The 17880-nt window shown below is 33.0% G+C and overlaps 2 pseudogenes; one reads left to right on the top strand and one right to left on the bottom strand.

Moving 5' to 3' along the window:
• Positions 1-1074: 1074 nt before the first annotated feature.
• On the top strand, positions 1075-6195 carry LOC106777412 (annotated as a pseudogene).
• A 1344-nt stretch (positions 6196-7539) lies between these two features.
• Positions 7540-14594, bottom strand: LOC106752629 (annotated as a pseudogene).
• Between the last annotated feature and the right edge of the window lie 3286 nt (positions 14595-17880).

Raw genomic sequence — 17880 nt, forward strand, 5'->3', positions numbered from 1 at the left:
TTACCTTAACAGTTAAGAACAAAGTATCAAACACCGATCAATAAAGTTCTTTGTCAAAAGGCATTCGTCCTCTAACTTTGACACTCCAAAGATCCCTACAACCAAGCCTCGATTTATACAATTCTTAGTCCAATGACATTCTTGCTATTACCTTTACACTTTAGAACCAAATATCAAACACCAATTAATAGAGTTCTCTATCCAAAGATATCCCTCCCTTGACTTTGACACTCCAATACCATCCACAAACAAGAACACCTAAGCACATTTCAAGAGTTCTTTGCCTAAAGACATATATTATCTAGCTTCGACACTCTAAGAACCCTCCACTTCATTAAGCTACTCGCTAAATGGGATCCTTTCAAGGTCACCCACTTGAGGAGCCCACTTTGTACATAGCCATAAAAATGATCTAAAGAGATTGACCCTAACAAAAACCTTAACTTTAACCTAAGCCCACAAAGCACTCACTTGAAGCAGACTATTCACATGCATTCAACCAAAACTACAAATCAACATACAAACACATAACAAAGCTAAACACAATTCCCTATTATCTACACAACATAACTTCACTAGGCCATCTTATGCTTCAAAAACATTTCATTTGTATTATCTAATACTATGTACCTTAAACCACTGAAAATCATTTCAGTTGGGCAGTTGTATGAAATGAAAATCATATAACAATGTATATTTTAATGTTATATATAGATATTGAAACTAGTGTTTCAAGGGATAATAAAATTATACACTACAAGAAAGAACAAGATTTCCGGCAGATAATTATCGAAGGACAACGGTCCGCCGGTAATTTTTTATTATCGAAGGAATTTCCGGCGGAACGTTGGGTGTGTCATTACCGAAGGATTTGATCCGCGAGTAAAGGGGTCAGAAATGAAATTAAAATTTCCCTCTTCGAGTGAAACAACCCAAACCCTTAGAAGCCTTTAGAAGCATTTTGAACCCCTCTCTTTGTAACCCATTCTGAACCCCTCTTCTCTACAACCCATTCTGAACCCAAACCCTTATAATCCTTCACAGAGGTGCTCTTCTTTGAGAGAGGGTCCGTCACTGTGGGTGTAAGTGTGAGTGGTTCTTCATTCGGTGCCATCCTTCCAAGCATTTTATTCTTCTTATGGCTAGATCCAATCTCCTGGTCCCTGTGGAAAGGAAAAANAATTTCACGTTCTTGCTTTCGGGAAGGATTAGGAAAATCCTATTGATTGCAATTTTCTCCAGACCCCCGGGAAAAGCATGAAAAAAAGGCTCGAATGGTACGATCCATGCATATACTTGGGATAATCCTCCTGGGTTTGCTCAGACCATTAAAAGTTGGTTTGGAAGTGGTGGTTCAAGTGCTCCTTCATTGTTTATTTTAGCTGTTGTTGTTTACCTGTCACCGAATATGCTTGCTGCAATATTCTTTCTGATCCCTTTTATTCGTCGTCATCTTGAGAGATCAAACTATAGGGTTGTGATGCTAATGTTATGGTGGTCACAGGTAGGCCATAATCCATTTTTTTTCACTATATTTTTTGTTTCTAAGAACTATTGTGTCATTGCTTTTGGGATATTAGTTTTGTAATAACTTGGTGTTTCTAATGCTTTATAATTGCCAGCCTCGTTTGTATGTTGGTAGGGGAATGCACGAGAGCGCCTTTTCGCTTTTCAAGTAAGAAGTTTAAGTTGAATAGTTTCTGTTATATGTGAATGGTACAATTCAAAATGCCTAGCATATGATATTAATTTATCAACGTTTTTTATGTCAGGTACACAATGTTTTGGGTGCTTCTCATAATTACAAAGTTGGCTTTTAGTTACTATATCGAGGTTATTCATTTTCATCTTTTATCTCTTAGTATAAGCTATCATGTCTTTCAGTTGTCGTTATAAGTCATTTGAATTTGCATATTTAGCTTCAAAATTTCACAAAATGATGGTTAGAAAATATAGTCAATTCTTTTTTGGGTTTTTGGTCTCATTATTTCAACAATTATTGAATTCTAATTTTGTATTTTTTGTGAATGACGTTTAGTTGGGATTTTAGCTGCATGTTCTGTAATAATCAATGAATTTTACTTGTTCTTACCCTGTGCTTTTCTTTTTTTTTTTCTTTTCTTGTTTAGGAGGTTCTCTTATCCTCCAGCTTCAGATCTTTGACTTTTCTTCATAATGGACTTCTTCTTTTGTCAATTGTTTTACATGTTTTATAACCTTCTTCCATGTTTCCATAGATAAAACCTCTCGTGGGACCTACAAAAGCTATAATGAGTGTAAAAATCACAACTTTTCAGTGGCATGAATTCTTTCCTCATGGTTAGTAAGCATTTATGTTTGTACTTTCATTTTAGTTTATTTTTTCAGAGAAATTTTTTAAGTTATTTGTATGTTTTTCAGCAAGGAACAATATTGGTGTTGTCATTGCTCTTTGGTCTCCAATTATCCTGGTATGGGTTTATGATGTACTTCATTTATATTCTATTTTAAACATCAGTAGTATAGTTGTATAGTTTCTTTTTTGTCAGGTATACTTCATGGATACCCAAATTTGGTATGCCATATTCTCAACATTATTTGGTGGTATTTATGGTGCTTTCCGTCGGCTTGGGGAGGTTAGTATATTGTTTAAACTGCTATTGTCACTTAGATTGTGGGTTGTTTTGGATAATTAATTTTTTTATGTTAATTCATTTTTGTCTTTTTTGATATACTTGGGTGGGAAATCTATCTTGAAGGTATTGTTGGTCCATTACTTATATCTGGAAACGGCTGGATCTGAATGACTACCAACTAACTTTTAGTTGCTCTTAATTGAGTCCATTGACTCTAAACTCTTAATTATGGGATTGAACCTTTTTCTTTTTGATTAATTACAGAGCTACGACTATCCAGTAGTTGTAGGCTTTTTTATGCACTGAGCAGTAGTTCTTGAATATAATATCTATTTCTCTTCAGTAATAATTATTGTGCATTACTGCTTATCCTGTATCCTGATATCAGATACGGACACTAGGAATGCTAAGGTCTCGTTTTGAATCATTGCCTGGTGCCTTCAATGCCAGTTTGATTCCGGAAGAAACAAGTGAGCCAAAGAAAAAAGGACTAAAGGCCACTTTGTCCCGCAGATTTCCCAATGTTAGTTGTTTTGCTTTTATCATCACTTAATTTAGCTTTCAGGTTAAATGACATAACTTTGCATTACAATACTTGATCGATTGATGCAGATCTCATCTAACAAGGGGAAGGAGGCTGCAAGATTTGCACAACTTTGGAACCAAATAATTACTAGTTTCAGGGAAGAAGATCTTATTAGTGATAGGTAATGTGAGGGATACTTAATATGTTTGTAGTTCTTGATCTAATTTATCCGTTGATCAATCAATGAAGAGCTGTATTTTTTCAAAAGGATATGTGTTAATGTGGTTATGTTTTTTTAGGGAAATGAACCTTTTGCTTGTACCATATTGGGCTGATACTCAGTTGGATCTTATACAATGGCCCCCCTTTCTACTTGCTAGCAAGGTTTGTTTTTCTTTTTCACTTTGATAGACTTTGCTACTATCATTTCCATGTCCAATCATTTAGTAATTGCGATTGTGGTCATGTGCCTTTCAGATCCCAATTGCACTAGATATGGCTAAGGACAGCAATGGAAAGGATAGAGAGCTAAAGAAAAGAATTGGGGCTGACAACTACATGTCTTGTGCTGTCCGTGAGTGCTATGCTTCATTTAAGAGCATTATTAAGCTATTGGTTCAAGGGGAACGGGAGACAGCGTAAGTAGTTGTACTTTGTGAATTTATTTATTTCTAGGAAATTGTCAGCTTTATCACCTCTGTTGATGTATATTTTGAAGTCTTAACTGAAATCTGAAAGGTTCTTTGTCTATCTAATTTTGAGCTTTATAACTTTGTGGATGTATTTTTTCAAGTTCAACCTCACTTCTGAAAGGTGGTGTCCATCTATTTTTTGTTTATAACTTAGTTGGTGTTGCTCATTTCAGGGTTATAGAGTACATGTTCAATGAAGTGGATAAACATATAGAATCCGATACACTTATTGTTGAATTCAGAATGAGTGCACTTCCTAACCTCTGTAAACAGTTTGTTCAGCTAATAAACTATTTGGTAATATTTCAGAACTATTTTAGGCAAATTTTGTACATTTTGTTTCTCTATGACAATTTAGTATGTTTGTCAAAATCTTACCAAGTTATTTGAATTATTGCAGCTGGATAATGATCCAAAAGATAGGGACCAAGTTGTGATTCTATTCCAGGACATGCTGGAGGTTGTGACGAGAGATATAATGATGGAGGAGCAGGATCAGATTTTCAGGTAATGTACACATAGATTGTTGTCTCTGCTATCTTGTTTCTCATTGTTCATTTAGAAAATGTACACATTTCAAGCTTTTAATTTTCATGTATTTGATGCACATGTTGGCTTTCAAACTCAACCAAACACGTGCCATATCTTTTAGTTGCACCCTTTTCCCTCCCCTGATTATGATAATAACCATATTGTTTCAGTTTGGTGGATTCAACCCATGGTGGTACAGGACATGAGGGGATGCTTCACCTTGAGCCTGAGCCCCATCACTAATTGTTTGCATCTGTAGGAGCTATCAAGTTTCCAATTGAACCAGTTACTGCAGCTTGGACAGAGAAGGTTTGTTACTAATTAAATTATTCTGCTAAAAGTTTAAATGAAGTGCTTTCTTAATGACATNTTTACCCATTTTGGGTAGATTAAACGACTTAACTTGCTGCTTACGACAAAAGAATCTGCCATGGATGTACCATCTAACTTAGAAGCAAGAAGGCGTATTTCTTTCTTCTCAAATTCATTGTTTATGGACATGCCTATGGCACCAAAAGTTCGCAACATGCTTTCATTCTCGTAAGGAATCTTTTAGTCCCAAATCCTTTGCAATGCTTTATTGTTGTAATTTATTGTTAATTTAGTTATTGTGGATTTTGGTTATAGGGTTTTGACACCATACTATACAGAAGAAGTTCTATTTTCCTTACAAGATTTGGATTCTCCTAATGAGGATGGTGTTTCAATACTGTTCTACTTGCAAAAGATTTTTCCTGGTTTGCCAATACTCCCATATCTCTTTTGTTCCATAAATATAAAAATTTCTGAGTATATCCAATGTATTTTTTATACCTTTTTGGTTATCAATGCACAGATGAGTGGAACAATTTTCTTGAGCGTGTGAAGTCTACTGAGGAGGATATTAAAGGGAGTGAATCTGACGAGTTAGTAGAAGAACTTCGGCTTTGGGCATCATATAGAGGGCAAACATTGACCAGAACTGGTTCCCTCTCTCTCTTTCATCCCTCCCCTGTGCACTCATGATTTCAAGTGCTTAGTGTTAAATAATTTTCATTCATCATGAATACCTAGTTCTCTTCATTAATGATTAAATAGGATCACAGTTGCAAAATTACAACACCAAATTAATGAGACAATATTCATGGTACAAACCTCTTGAAGTCATTGTTCTTCAGGTTGCCTTTGAGTCTTGTTCTATGCTGTTTACAATTATTCACCTTGGAATGGTCTGTCCTTGTGTAACTTTCAATTATAAGATAAGATGTTCCTACTCAAGTCTTTTCTGTCTGTCCCAAAGACATTATTTATAAAGTGAAGAGAGGGGGACCTACCCTTTCACATACACCATGGCCAATTCATGTCTCGTTATTATATCGAAACCTGTGTACTGAATAAATCAGTGGAAGATTAACACTTAAGAGATACAAATCTTTAATACTAGCATATTTTTTATTTACTTATGTGCACACGTAATAGCCTCCTAGAAGAATGTAACATATCATTGCAATTGACTTATATAAAATTCTAATTAATGCAGTAAGAGGCATGATGTATTACAGAAAGGCTCTGGAACTGCAGGCTTTTCTTGATATGGCGAAAGATGAAGGTAATGCTCCTTCTTTTGGGAATGATTAAGTGAAATTTCTTTATTTATATGTACTGTGGTTGCCACTCAGTTAATTATTTATTCAAATATACAGCTTTAAGGTTTTTTTACTTTTTCTTTTGATTTGTGTGGCTGAATTGTTACCAATGGGAAGATTTGATGGAAGGTTATAAAGCCATAGAAAACTCAGATGACAATTCAAGGGGGGAAAGGTTTTCTATTACATAATTTTCAATTATGACATTAGAGTTGAGATTCTAATTGAGGGAGGAAGAAGAAAAGTTCAATATGCTAAGCAAAGTAAACTTCAATTATAACACAAATCTTATCTTTTTAAGAAATAATTTTCGCTTAAGACATACCAATGAGTGAATGATTGATTTCCAACAAATAGAAGAGAGTATGATATAGTCTTGGCTTTTTCTCGGTGCCTTGATTGCTGTAACCCCAGATCAACAGCATATTGCAGAGTGATTTTAGATTAATTCGTTTAAACATAAAATAATTATCTTTAAAATAATAAATTATAAAGAAAACAACTTATTCAAAAGCTATATATGATTTTTTTCTAATAAAATAAACATTTACAATTTTATTATGTATTAGTACAATCAGTTAATAAAATAAATAATTTTCTATTCTTTTAATAAGCAATCCTATGATGCTAAAATAAATTACATTTTATCCTACTCGTTTTAGAAACACTAACTTCAATTTAAAACAAGCAACCCGATTTGCATCTTAAAATAGCCTTTAAATTACTTAATTTTAGACACAAACAAACCTACCATTATAAGCTATGAAAGACTGCACCAAAGAAACTTTATTTTCGATTAAAACTCTCTAAAAGTTGCCCTAGCAAAAAACACTTGATAAACAAGTGAATTACAAAAATGTTCGAGTTCCAAAAGGTAGCGTCGAGAACATGTATGGAAAATATAGGAATAGCTTAAAAATAAAATAAAATTATTTTAATTTAAATCTTCCACACTAGTTAATTAAGAAATTCACTGATAGATTATAACTCATATAAAAAAGTTTTCAATTTATTAACAACTCTCTTTATATCACTTGTATAGAATATACGTAAAAATAATACTTTTTATTTTTAAGCAAGTCTTGTAAACAAAATTCAATCGGATATGCTGTGTTGCTACCGTTTCTCATTAAACGTTTCAGTCCCAAATTTGACCCGTAATAAAAGGAACAAGCTTAAATAAGGAAAAAGTTACTCTGTATCATCTTTCATATAGATTGGCATGAAATAGAGAAAATTCTGCAAAGAAAATTAAATTCTTTTGGTGCTAAAGTAAATGCCAATTCTCAAAGCGATTTGGCCAATACAGTTTTGAAGTACTTCAGCCGAAGTTCATATACCTTCCAATATGAAATCTCAAGGCAACTTAATGTCGCACATTAAGACCTTGGTCAGAAACCATCGATGGTTTTGTTTTACCCAACATTTTATCACTAAGAAAAGAACCAAGACTTGCAATCATGACGAGATTCTTAAGATTTTATGATTATATAAGAGTAGAACTATGGCTAACAAATCATGATAAAATTTTCTTACAAAAAACCTGGACATATCCTTTAAATTTTAGCTTTGATAAATAACAATAAAATAATTAAGCAAGGGTGTCTCAGGATCCAAAGTAAAAGATAATAATCAGTTGTTACTTTTGGAACTAATGCTTATCTTAATATATCAGCAGTATAAACTTGAAATAAGACGTTTGATGAGCACATTGAAGATATACACAACTCGATACGGTTCTATCACTTGGTTTTCTTCTCCTTTTGGACCTGGGGTTTTTGGTATAATATTATCTGACTTAGGATGGTAAAATTTGTTGCGACTCCAATTGCATAGCCCAAGAGAACTTCAAAACAATTAAGAATAAGTCACAATAATAGGAAGTAGTAAAGGAAGACATTTAAAATAACACTGCTATACAGACAAAAAATGTCAATGACAGAATTTTGTAAGTATCAAGTCAAGGAGACTGAAGACGTGATTTTTGAAAGAAAGATATGTTCTGTTTTACGTACAAAAAATAATGGAAACAATTCATATGTGGCTTCAATATTAACTACGGAAACTCTTGAAAAGTCACAATTTTTCTCTGTAGTATTAGGACTTCCACGTTACAATTATTTCTAATTAATGTGAAACTTTTAACATATATTTCTCAGAGTTATTTACATCTTGGTCTGGTAGTGAGTGAAATAATATGTCTAACAACACAAATCTCACTAACATAGATTATAACTTGACTCTAATACTATGTTAAGAAGTGAACTTTAAACTTAATTCATCTGCATACAAGATTTAAAACATGGAATTTGAATCTACTGCTCCTTAAGGATTAAGAAAAGCAAGTCTGCAGTGTGCTCGAGTTCTCGAGAGCTCTACCCTTCTTATTCACTGATCATCCAAGAGACCTAGCTATGTCTTCATATTATATATTATTACGATGTGCTATCATCCTTGGGAAAATCAACGTATTGTCTTGCTTACAAAGAACCATGTACCTTATTTGAAAATAAGGTATCATATTTCTAAGAAAAAAAGGATTCCAATCCTAGCACTCCATTCACTGTAGTCTTTAGATACAAATAGTAGTTTAGTTGTTTTTATCTCTTATTTTCTAAAGCAAAATTAAACGTCTCAGATAAGGGGGGAAATACACACATGGGAGATGTTTTCGAACTCTTTTTAAAAAACACAACGTTTAACCACTTGCTTTGATGTTGACCACTTAATTACATACACCATCTTTGTTTATTGCCAACATCTAACCATAAAAACTACAACCGCTACCCCAAAAACTACACCTTGTTTTTTTCTTATTTTAAAATTTGTATAGAGCATGCTCTAAGATCCTCAAAAGTAAAACAAATAAACACTACTTTTAACACCAAAACACTAAGCTAACATTCATTGAAAATGACAGCAACAAGTCAAGAAGACGAAAACAAATTAAGCATCAACTTACCACTGTTTGGTGCATTTTCTTGGATAGTTGTGAATACTCTAACTGCAACAAACAAAACAAATATATTAGTCTGCAAAAAGAAACGGAAACTTACCAAAACTTTACTGAAATCACAATGGCTTACCCATTGAACCAGCAAAATTCATAAAAGAAGTTAAGAAGCTGAGTTCCCCAGTACTTTTATTCTGCTCAAACATAGTAAGTTATCANTGAAGAATAAGGCTGGTGAAACAAAGAGTCAACATAATTCATCAAACGAAAAATTGTAGACAAAAAAGAAAACTTTAAGGAATGTAGAATTATAATACGGAAAAATTCAGCATAACTATAACAGGGTTCAAGGCATCCTAGCCTCCCATTACACACAAGTCAAAAAAGCAACTGGTTCTCTTAAAAACATAAGCAATTATAGCATATACTCAGAAACAAGGTTTCTTTCATGTATTTTAGTGTCAAGTAAACCATCATGAAGTAGAGTGAAAGAACCCATTTAAGTAGACATTCTGACTGGAGAATCAAATATTGTATTGAGTGCAAGTACTTAAAATAAGTTTGTAAATCTGATGACAAGTAGGCATTTTTGTCCAATATAGCAGGAACATTGAATAGGTAATATGTTTTCAACTTACAGAAAAGTTTTGCCATATTTGTGGGATCCTGGCAAAGAGAAAAATTGCATGCTGGGATGCCTGGAAAAGAANATATCCACATCTCAATTCAAGAAATATCAAGTGATGAGAACCTAGTAACCAACAGATATAAAATAAAGGCTAAAATGCTCAACAGAAACAATTCTGCATGAAATGAATAAAAACCCATCTTTCTATTTTCAGCTAAAAACTAAAGCTTTAAGAATACTTCATTCATGAAAGAGTATCAAAGCCTCCACAACCAAGTGGTCTAGTGTTTCAATCCATGTCATCCTCATTATTTTAACAAGAAAGTTTAGTTTTATCACCAGGTAGGTGGCTTGCACATTGTTCATGTTTCAAGCACAAAGGACTCTTGCATGGGCGGTCCAGTATGAAATAATATAAAGAAATTCATGTGTTTTCATCTAACAGCTTAAACTTTTATGTTTAGGATTTAGGGTTTTAGGATAATTGGTTCATGGCATTCAATTAGAGCAAATTTTCATCAAGCACAAGTAAATGTATTTTCAACACTCTCAAATTTAGAGAACAAACAAAAAAATCACTAAATGTTGTCTCAGCTGATTGTGTTTGTGCATAAAAACAGTGAGTACAAGTATATATCAAAGTAAAAGGTTATAGCCCATGACTCTTAGCCTTAAGCTATGTACATCCAAAAGCAGCTTTACAAGAGCTGTACAACAAATAAACAACTATTTTAACATCCCCCTCAAGTTCAGCATAGAAATTGTATGCACCAAGCTTTTAGAACATATAAACTGAATTCTAAACCCTCTAAAAGACTTGGTTAGAGAATGCTTACAAGATGGTTATTGGCACTAATAAGTCCATTACTAAGTTCCTTAAACAACAACTACTACTTAACCATATGATAATCAATTTTTATGTTTGGTTCCCCCATAAACACTAGATTGGAGGCAATATGAAGGGCTACTTGATTATCATAGTACAACTTCATCTTCTCAACTTCATAAAACTTCAACTCTTGAAATAGTTTCTTAATTCACACAAGTTCACATGAAACCAAGACCATAGATTTATATTCAATTTCTACACCTAATCAGGTAAAAACAATTAGTTTGTTTCTCTAGCAAAAGATAATATTCCCTCCAATGAATATATAATACATTGTGATGGATCTTCCGTCAATGGGGCCAATCAGCCCAATTTGCATTATAATAACCTAAGATTTAAGTATTTCTATTGTCCTCATACGACAAACCCTATCCTAGAGCCTCTTGACATATCTAGTGTTAGAACGAAATCAGCTGTTATGGATTTCTAGCGAATTAGGCGTTACATAATCAAAGAAATTAGAATGATACATTCCTAATTATTAGGTGTATTTATTATAATTGATTCTGTATTATGCTATAAATATATGTTGTGTGGTCCGCATTAGACACACAATCCATTCATAACATATACAATTCTATATGATATCAGAGCATGTTCTCTAAGTTTCTTCCACCATTGTCTCTGCCGCCCACCGACTGCCATAAACTTTGTCTTTCAACACTTGTGTCTAAGTACCTCAATCCCGCTCTCCTAATTTCAGTTCTTTGCAATGCCTCTTTCATTATTGTCCATTGTTTGTTGTCTCTGTCCATCGTCGGCCACTGTATGCCCCTTTTCTTTGTCACCAAGCATCTTTTTCCTCCGGTGACCAACGCGATGGAGACCGGCTTCCTCCAGCAACCACCGCGCTTCATTCACCCATCCAACCCTCGGCCGACCGTGTTCCAACCCAGCTGATCCTGCCCTAACCAGCCGACCCTGCCCCAACCCAGCCGACCCTGCCATAGCTTGGCCGACCATGCCCCAACCCGACAAACCGAGCTTCAACCCGACTACCTCCCATTTCCCACAGAGTAATACCATTGTTGAAGTTTCAATCTTTCACCAAGGTAGGTACACAAAGTAGTCAAGTGATCACTAGCTACAATTTGATCACATACAAGATCGAAATTTGAATGTGAACTTCTCAAAATTAGCTCAAAATTAGAACCACGTATAACTTTTCAAGTTTTTTTTAATATACTACAATGAGTCAACCACAACAAATTTATTTATTCATTTCTTCTAATATAACCTGGACTTTTGCTACACGAGAGTCCATATCATGGTTGGTCCATTTGACTAACGGAGACTACTTTTGTGTTGCATCAAAGGGATGATGAATGTCATTAGCAAAAACGTCTTGGGGCTTTTCCAAAAATGTGTCATGAAGGAACTGAGTATCTCTAGAACATTGGACAAAACATAGTTGAAAGTCAAGCTTTTGCCACTAGCCACCTTCTCCAAATGGTCATGGTATCCTTGACCACTTGACCATGGAATCACAACTCCATTGAAGTAGACCAAACCAAGAAATTTTTCCAGTTGAGTTTTGCAGTTGAAATGATATGGGTACCAGAAAAAGAAAGAACATGACCTTAAGAGGCCATTTCAAAGATAGAGCACATGGTATGAAGGTCATAACAAAGACGCAAGGTCGAAGAGGTCAAGCCAAATGTACTCAACAACATCAAGTTTATCAAAATGATGAACCAAGGGTAGAAACATGCCTAGAAGATGCTTAGAAAGTTGGTGGAAGTGGTTTGGCAGGATTTCAACAGGTGAGTGAGACGCTCACACAATAGCTTTTTGGAGAAGAATTGTGCATGGAAGAGCCTGACTAAGTATTAGGCCGCACAACTTCTTGGTTGGAGAGGCAGACCAGACCCTAAGATTGTCAGAGTAAAATACATTGGTTGAGGTGGCAGACGATTGAACGCAATGGACAGTAGCCAAACAAGTAAGGGGAGAAGACAATGCAGGATCTTACCCACTTTAATACTAAATTGAATTTAGAGGATGGCCAAAAAGAATCAATGTTTTGTCTCAGCTAGTGTAAGATAAAGGCTTCAGCCTATGACTCTTAACCTTAACCTAGGTACACCGAAAATCAGCTTTCTAAAATTTGTAAAACAACATTATTAACAACTACTTTAGCAAAAAAAAAGTTGTCACTCACATACAGAGCTTCAAAGAGTAAAGGATCAATTTGACCAGCAAAGATAGTGGGTGCTATAGCAGAATATCTGAAAACCAATGCATCAAGGAAATGATCGAGAATATCTAATTGAATCACATAACACAAGAATAAAAGCCTAGTTCTTCATCAAGCCAGTAGGATACAGCAACGCCCGGATGCATGTTATTGTACTCAAAGGTCGAGAGTAATAGTAGATTACAGAAACCAATATTATAGCTGTTTCAGAAAATAGAGAGGAAGAAACGGTTAGATAACTTGAAGAAAATGGAAGAACAACATAGCTATACCCAGCAAAAGATAGATCAGTACAACTAGCATGATATAAAGTCTATGATACCTGTGCAAGTACTAATTGCGGAATACAATATATTAGTGTGTAGAGTTAGACAAAATCATGAACAAAATGATGTAGGACAAAAAATTCTAGATAGGACTCTACAAAGCAAAGAAAGTTTAAGAAAGATTAAAATGTAATCAATGGACTGGCTCTTCTGGTGTAACATACTAAGAAAGAAAAAGTTCAAAATGATTTTGTATTTAATATTTAAGGAAAATGATATTTTGGCACTAATTTTTGACACTATTTTGACACTGCACACGTGTCAAAACGTGGTTGGACGATTTCAAATTAAAAAACTGAGACGAGAACATATTTAGAAGAAAAAAACCAAAGTTTTTTTTTTAATTTGAAATCGTCCAACCACATTTTGACACGTGTGCAGTGTCAAAATGGTGTTAAAAAATTGGTGTCAAAATATCATTTTCCAAAAAGAATATATTTATATGTAACTAATATAATAAAGGTTTAATACCTATTTTGGTCCCTCCCTTGGGAGGGTTTGTTCAAGGTGGTCCCTCCTTTTTTTAAAAGTTCACTTAAGTAATATGCTTTGCAAAAACTGTTCAAAGTGGTCCTTTTTGCTAACGGCGTTAACTTTCTTAACGGCACAGCTGCCAGGTGGTTAATATTTGCTGAGGTGCAACGTTTTGGGTGTGTTGGCACTGTTATGTGTTTTAAAAAAAATAATTAATTGTGACATGGAATTTAATAAAATTAGGTTTAAATTAAAAATTGAATTTGGGGTTAATTGGGGGTAATTAATTATCTGCCACGTTGGTTGTTTAATCTCTAGAATGAGATTAAGTAATTGATTGAAATCAGATTACGAATGCGAGGTTCTTCCTCATCATCTCAGTTGGGGGCAAAGCTGGGTTCGTCTTTATCATCTCAGTTGCTACATTTTCCAGAAAATCAACATTTTCACTCAGCCGCATAATAAACAGCAACTACATCTCTACAAAAAGCACCGAGAACAGCAACTAAATGAAAGCTACCTCCACAAACACACAATCCTTCTTTCAACAAGCAATGTATCCAAACTTCTAGTCAAAATCAATAGAAGAAAAGAAACCCTTCTCACACAAACTCATACCCATTTGTCATTTTTTCTGAAACTGGAAAATGAACAAATCTCCATATGAAACTAGAAAACTTTTTCCCTTTTTCTCTCTCAAACACTACATGGTTGCAACAACTTCTTTTTCCTCCTCTGTCTATAACAGAACATAAACCTTTCCCTCACCCACTCTTTTATTTCACGCACCTACAACTTCCTTCAGAGATCCATTTTCCAAAAACCACCCAATCGTAGCGACAAGTCTTAAAATTTCAGTCTTTCATTTCTCCTACTCGTCTGTCCCCACCATTCGCCACTTTCGATGGTCTGGAAGTGGGTCAAGACATCATAGAGTCCCAACAAAACGACCACAAGTTGTTGAGCCAAGGTCGTGCCGGTGACGCTGCTCGCTGCCGGAGTCGTCATCGGCCACGGCACCAGATTCTCTCCCCTCTCTTCCTCGCCCGGGTGAGAAGCATCGTGCTCCTTCAGGCGCGAGCAATCCTGGCCGCCACGAATTAGGGCACCACCAGCGCCGCTGGTCGTCGCCGGACATCGCATCAACGTCCTTCACTGTCGGCCAAACCAGCCACCGCCAGCCGCTGATGGGTCATCCTCTTCCTTAATCACGACCTCCTTCTTCACCCCTCTCTTCCTTCTTCTTACTGTGTTAGAGTGAAATCCGAGACACCAAATCCTCTTCAGGATCAGAGGAAAAAAAGAAGCAAGTTATGTTCTTGGGGGTGGGTATTTGGGGTTTCAGGCCAACAAACAGACACAGCAATTCACAGATATGAACTTGGGGAAAAGAGAAATCACTTAATCTCTTTTCACAAATTAAACTTAATCTCTTTTCACAAATTAAACTTAATCTCGTTTCACAAATTAAACAAGCAACGTGCCATATAATTAAAATGGAAGATGGTCTCGCCGTTTGTCAGGTCAATAAAAAATTGACGCCATCCATTTTTAAGGATTAATATTACATGTTTCAATATTACAAGGACTAAAAGCTATCAATGTTTTGAGTAGGGACTAAAACCAAAAATCAGTGATACTTAAGGGATGAAAAACATATTTAACCCAAAACAATACACTCAACACATTTTCTCTTTCCTCTACCAAAGTCAAAACAAGAAAATTGCATCACACCCTTTTTACGTTACATCTTTCCTCATTAAATGTCATTCCCACGTTTTCTTTCGCTTCCCACTAAGTGGGTCCCACACAACCAATGAGAAATTAAATTAAGTTAAAAAAATAAAAATAAATAAAACTAAGAAATACATTTTGGTCCACCAAGAAACAATCTCCAAGTCACTTCTTTAAACATTTTTATCATCCAATATTATACCATAAATAAATATTTATTTTTATAAAATATTAAAATAAAAATAAAATTTATTTTCATTTTATTCCGATCTTACAATGTTTGTGGTTAGAGAAAACTATTAAGCATAGTTATTCTATTTTAGATTTTTCTTTATTTGGTTCTTCAAATTTGGTATCATTATTAATTTGAAGCATTCACTAGTTAAGAATTATTTATTTGTGTTTTTTTAGTTTGAATTTGGAATAAAAGAGTGTTTATTTGTAATTTATGATTTTTGTTATTCAAATGAGTCATGAATAGTGGAAATTGAGTTTAAGAGTTGCGAGGGTTCTTAGAGATTTTTATGATAAAAAAATTAAGATTTGGATGTGTAAGGTGTAAAATTACGATTTTTGAGTAGAATTAGAATGTAAATAAGTTAAACAAATTCTATTTTAATATGAGGGTATTGTGAATGTTATTAGACTATTTTTACCGTGAATTGATTAAGTTAAGTCAACTTTATTCGACTTATAGATAGATGATATTTTTTAAGAAATTTGATCATCATTTTTGAATAAAAATTAATTAATATTATGTGATATAAATGAAGTCATGATAACTATTATATAAGATAAGAGCGTGACTAAGTTTGAAGGGTGAATGGATTCTTCAAGGTTAGATTAAAAAAAAAAGAGTTAAACCTATGTTAAGTAAAGTTGAATCAGTTAAGAAAATTTGTGAGTGGTTGTGTAGTAAGAATTAAATGGAACAAATTTAGAGCTTAATACATTGATACTGGAAATTTAAGACCACTAAAGGATATTTTCAAATAATTTTATTAGAAATCAAACATGTTATTTTATTTGTTTGGAAATATTTGATAGTTTAGTCTTCTTAACATCTTCTTGGAAATATTAAAGTGTCATCTTTTGTCATCTCAATTTAATTAATTCAAGATATTTATTAAATATCATAGTTATAAACTTTACAATTTAATTATCGTAATTTTACAATTTTTTGTGATGCAAAATTATCATACATATTTTATAATTATAAATTTTAACATGCATACATTTTATCAACATGCTAAATATTTATAAAAACTGTATACTTTTAAAATAATGACGTCTTATTATCTATGTAAAGTAAAATGTATAAAAAGTTAAAATTATAATATTAAAGTATGGAGTGAAATTTTGAGTGATAATTGAATGGCAAATATATAACTAAAACTATTTAAATTATAGGTGGATTATACTGTAAAAACCAATTAAATTAATTTCATAAAAGATCTTCGACCACTTTCTATGAATCAAAGAAACAATAAACCTTGAAAACACTTTATTAAATTGTAAAAAAAATAATAATAAATCGTCTGATTATTTTTATTATTATAAGTAATCGAGAGTTTCAATTTCATTAATTTTTTTTTAAATAAATAAACTTTATCCGTAATCTATTTTTTTTTATCTTTTTATTTTTGCTACTTATTTTACACTTTTATATTTTAAAACATATTTCGTTTTCAATTTCTGCATCTGTTAAGATTCCTTGCGTGAGGATGACTATTTTTGTTAAATATTTTTTCAGTCAAAACGTCCGTAAATAATTTATTGTTTTTAGAATGTTAAAATAGAACACGATAACTATAATAATAACAAAATTGGCAAAAACTAAAGATTAAAATGTTAAATAAAATTTATTTAACTTGTTTTTCGTTAACCTTATCATCATAAAAAAAAAAAATCGTTTATATTATTAAAAACTTTCATAGAATGCAGAAAGTGGTATGCGAATAAAAGCAGGCCACGTCTTCTCCCTCCATTGGTTTACTTTCCGTCGTTGAGTGGGAGACTGTGACAGTCAGACATTTTAATTAACTTTTTTTTTCTCTCTCTTTTTCCTTTTCTTTGAATAAATAAAGTTATTCTAAATATTTATCTCATTTTCTATTTTTGGGAATAAATAGCATCGAAAGCAAAATATTGTAAACAGATACTGTTATACCATCGTCACCGAGAATCCATTTTCTTTCTAACTATGGTGTGGTATGAAGAATAGACCGACATGAAGATTTTATTATAAATTGTTTATTGTGTTGCAAAATTATTTCTAGTGCAGACAACCTCAAGTATTCATTTCAAGTAAACTCACATGTTACTCGACATTTTAAGTCACGTTCTAAAGTTCATAAATTATTTTTTCATATAAAAATTATTAAAAAACAAAAATAAAAATTATAAAATATAGAAAATCACAATAAATTATATAAAATTATACTTAACGAAAAATAGATAAATTATATTTACTATAAAAAAATCTATATAAATAGCTAACTTATTAACATATTTAAAATAAAAAAAAACATGAAAAAGTTTAAAGTGTATATATTTATAAAATGCAAATAGTGATGGCATTACTTTATATGAGATACTCTAAGAATTATTCGTTAATTCAATAAATAATGTATAATCATTATTTATTCAAATATCAAAACTTTTTCTTAAAACATGTTCTAAAACATGAT

This window comes from Vigna radiata, chromosome 2 (genome assembly GCF_000741045.1).
Source record: "Vigna radiata var. radiata cultivar VC1973A chromosome 2, Vradiata_ver6, whole genome shotgun sequence".
Lineage (NCBI taxonomy): Eukaryota > Viridiplantae > Streptophyta > Magnoliopsida > Fabales > Fabaceae > Vigna > Vigna radiata.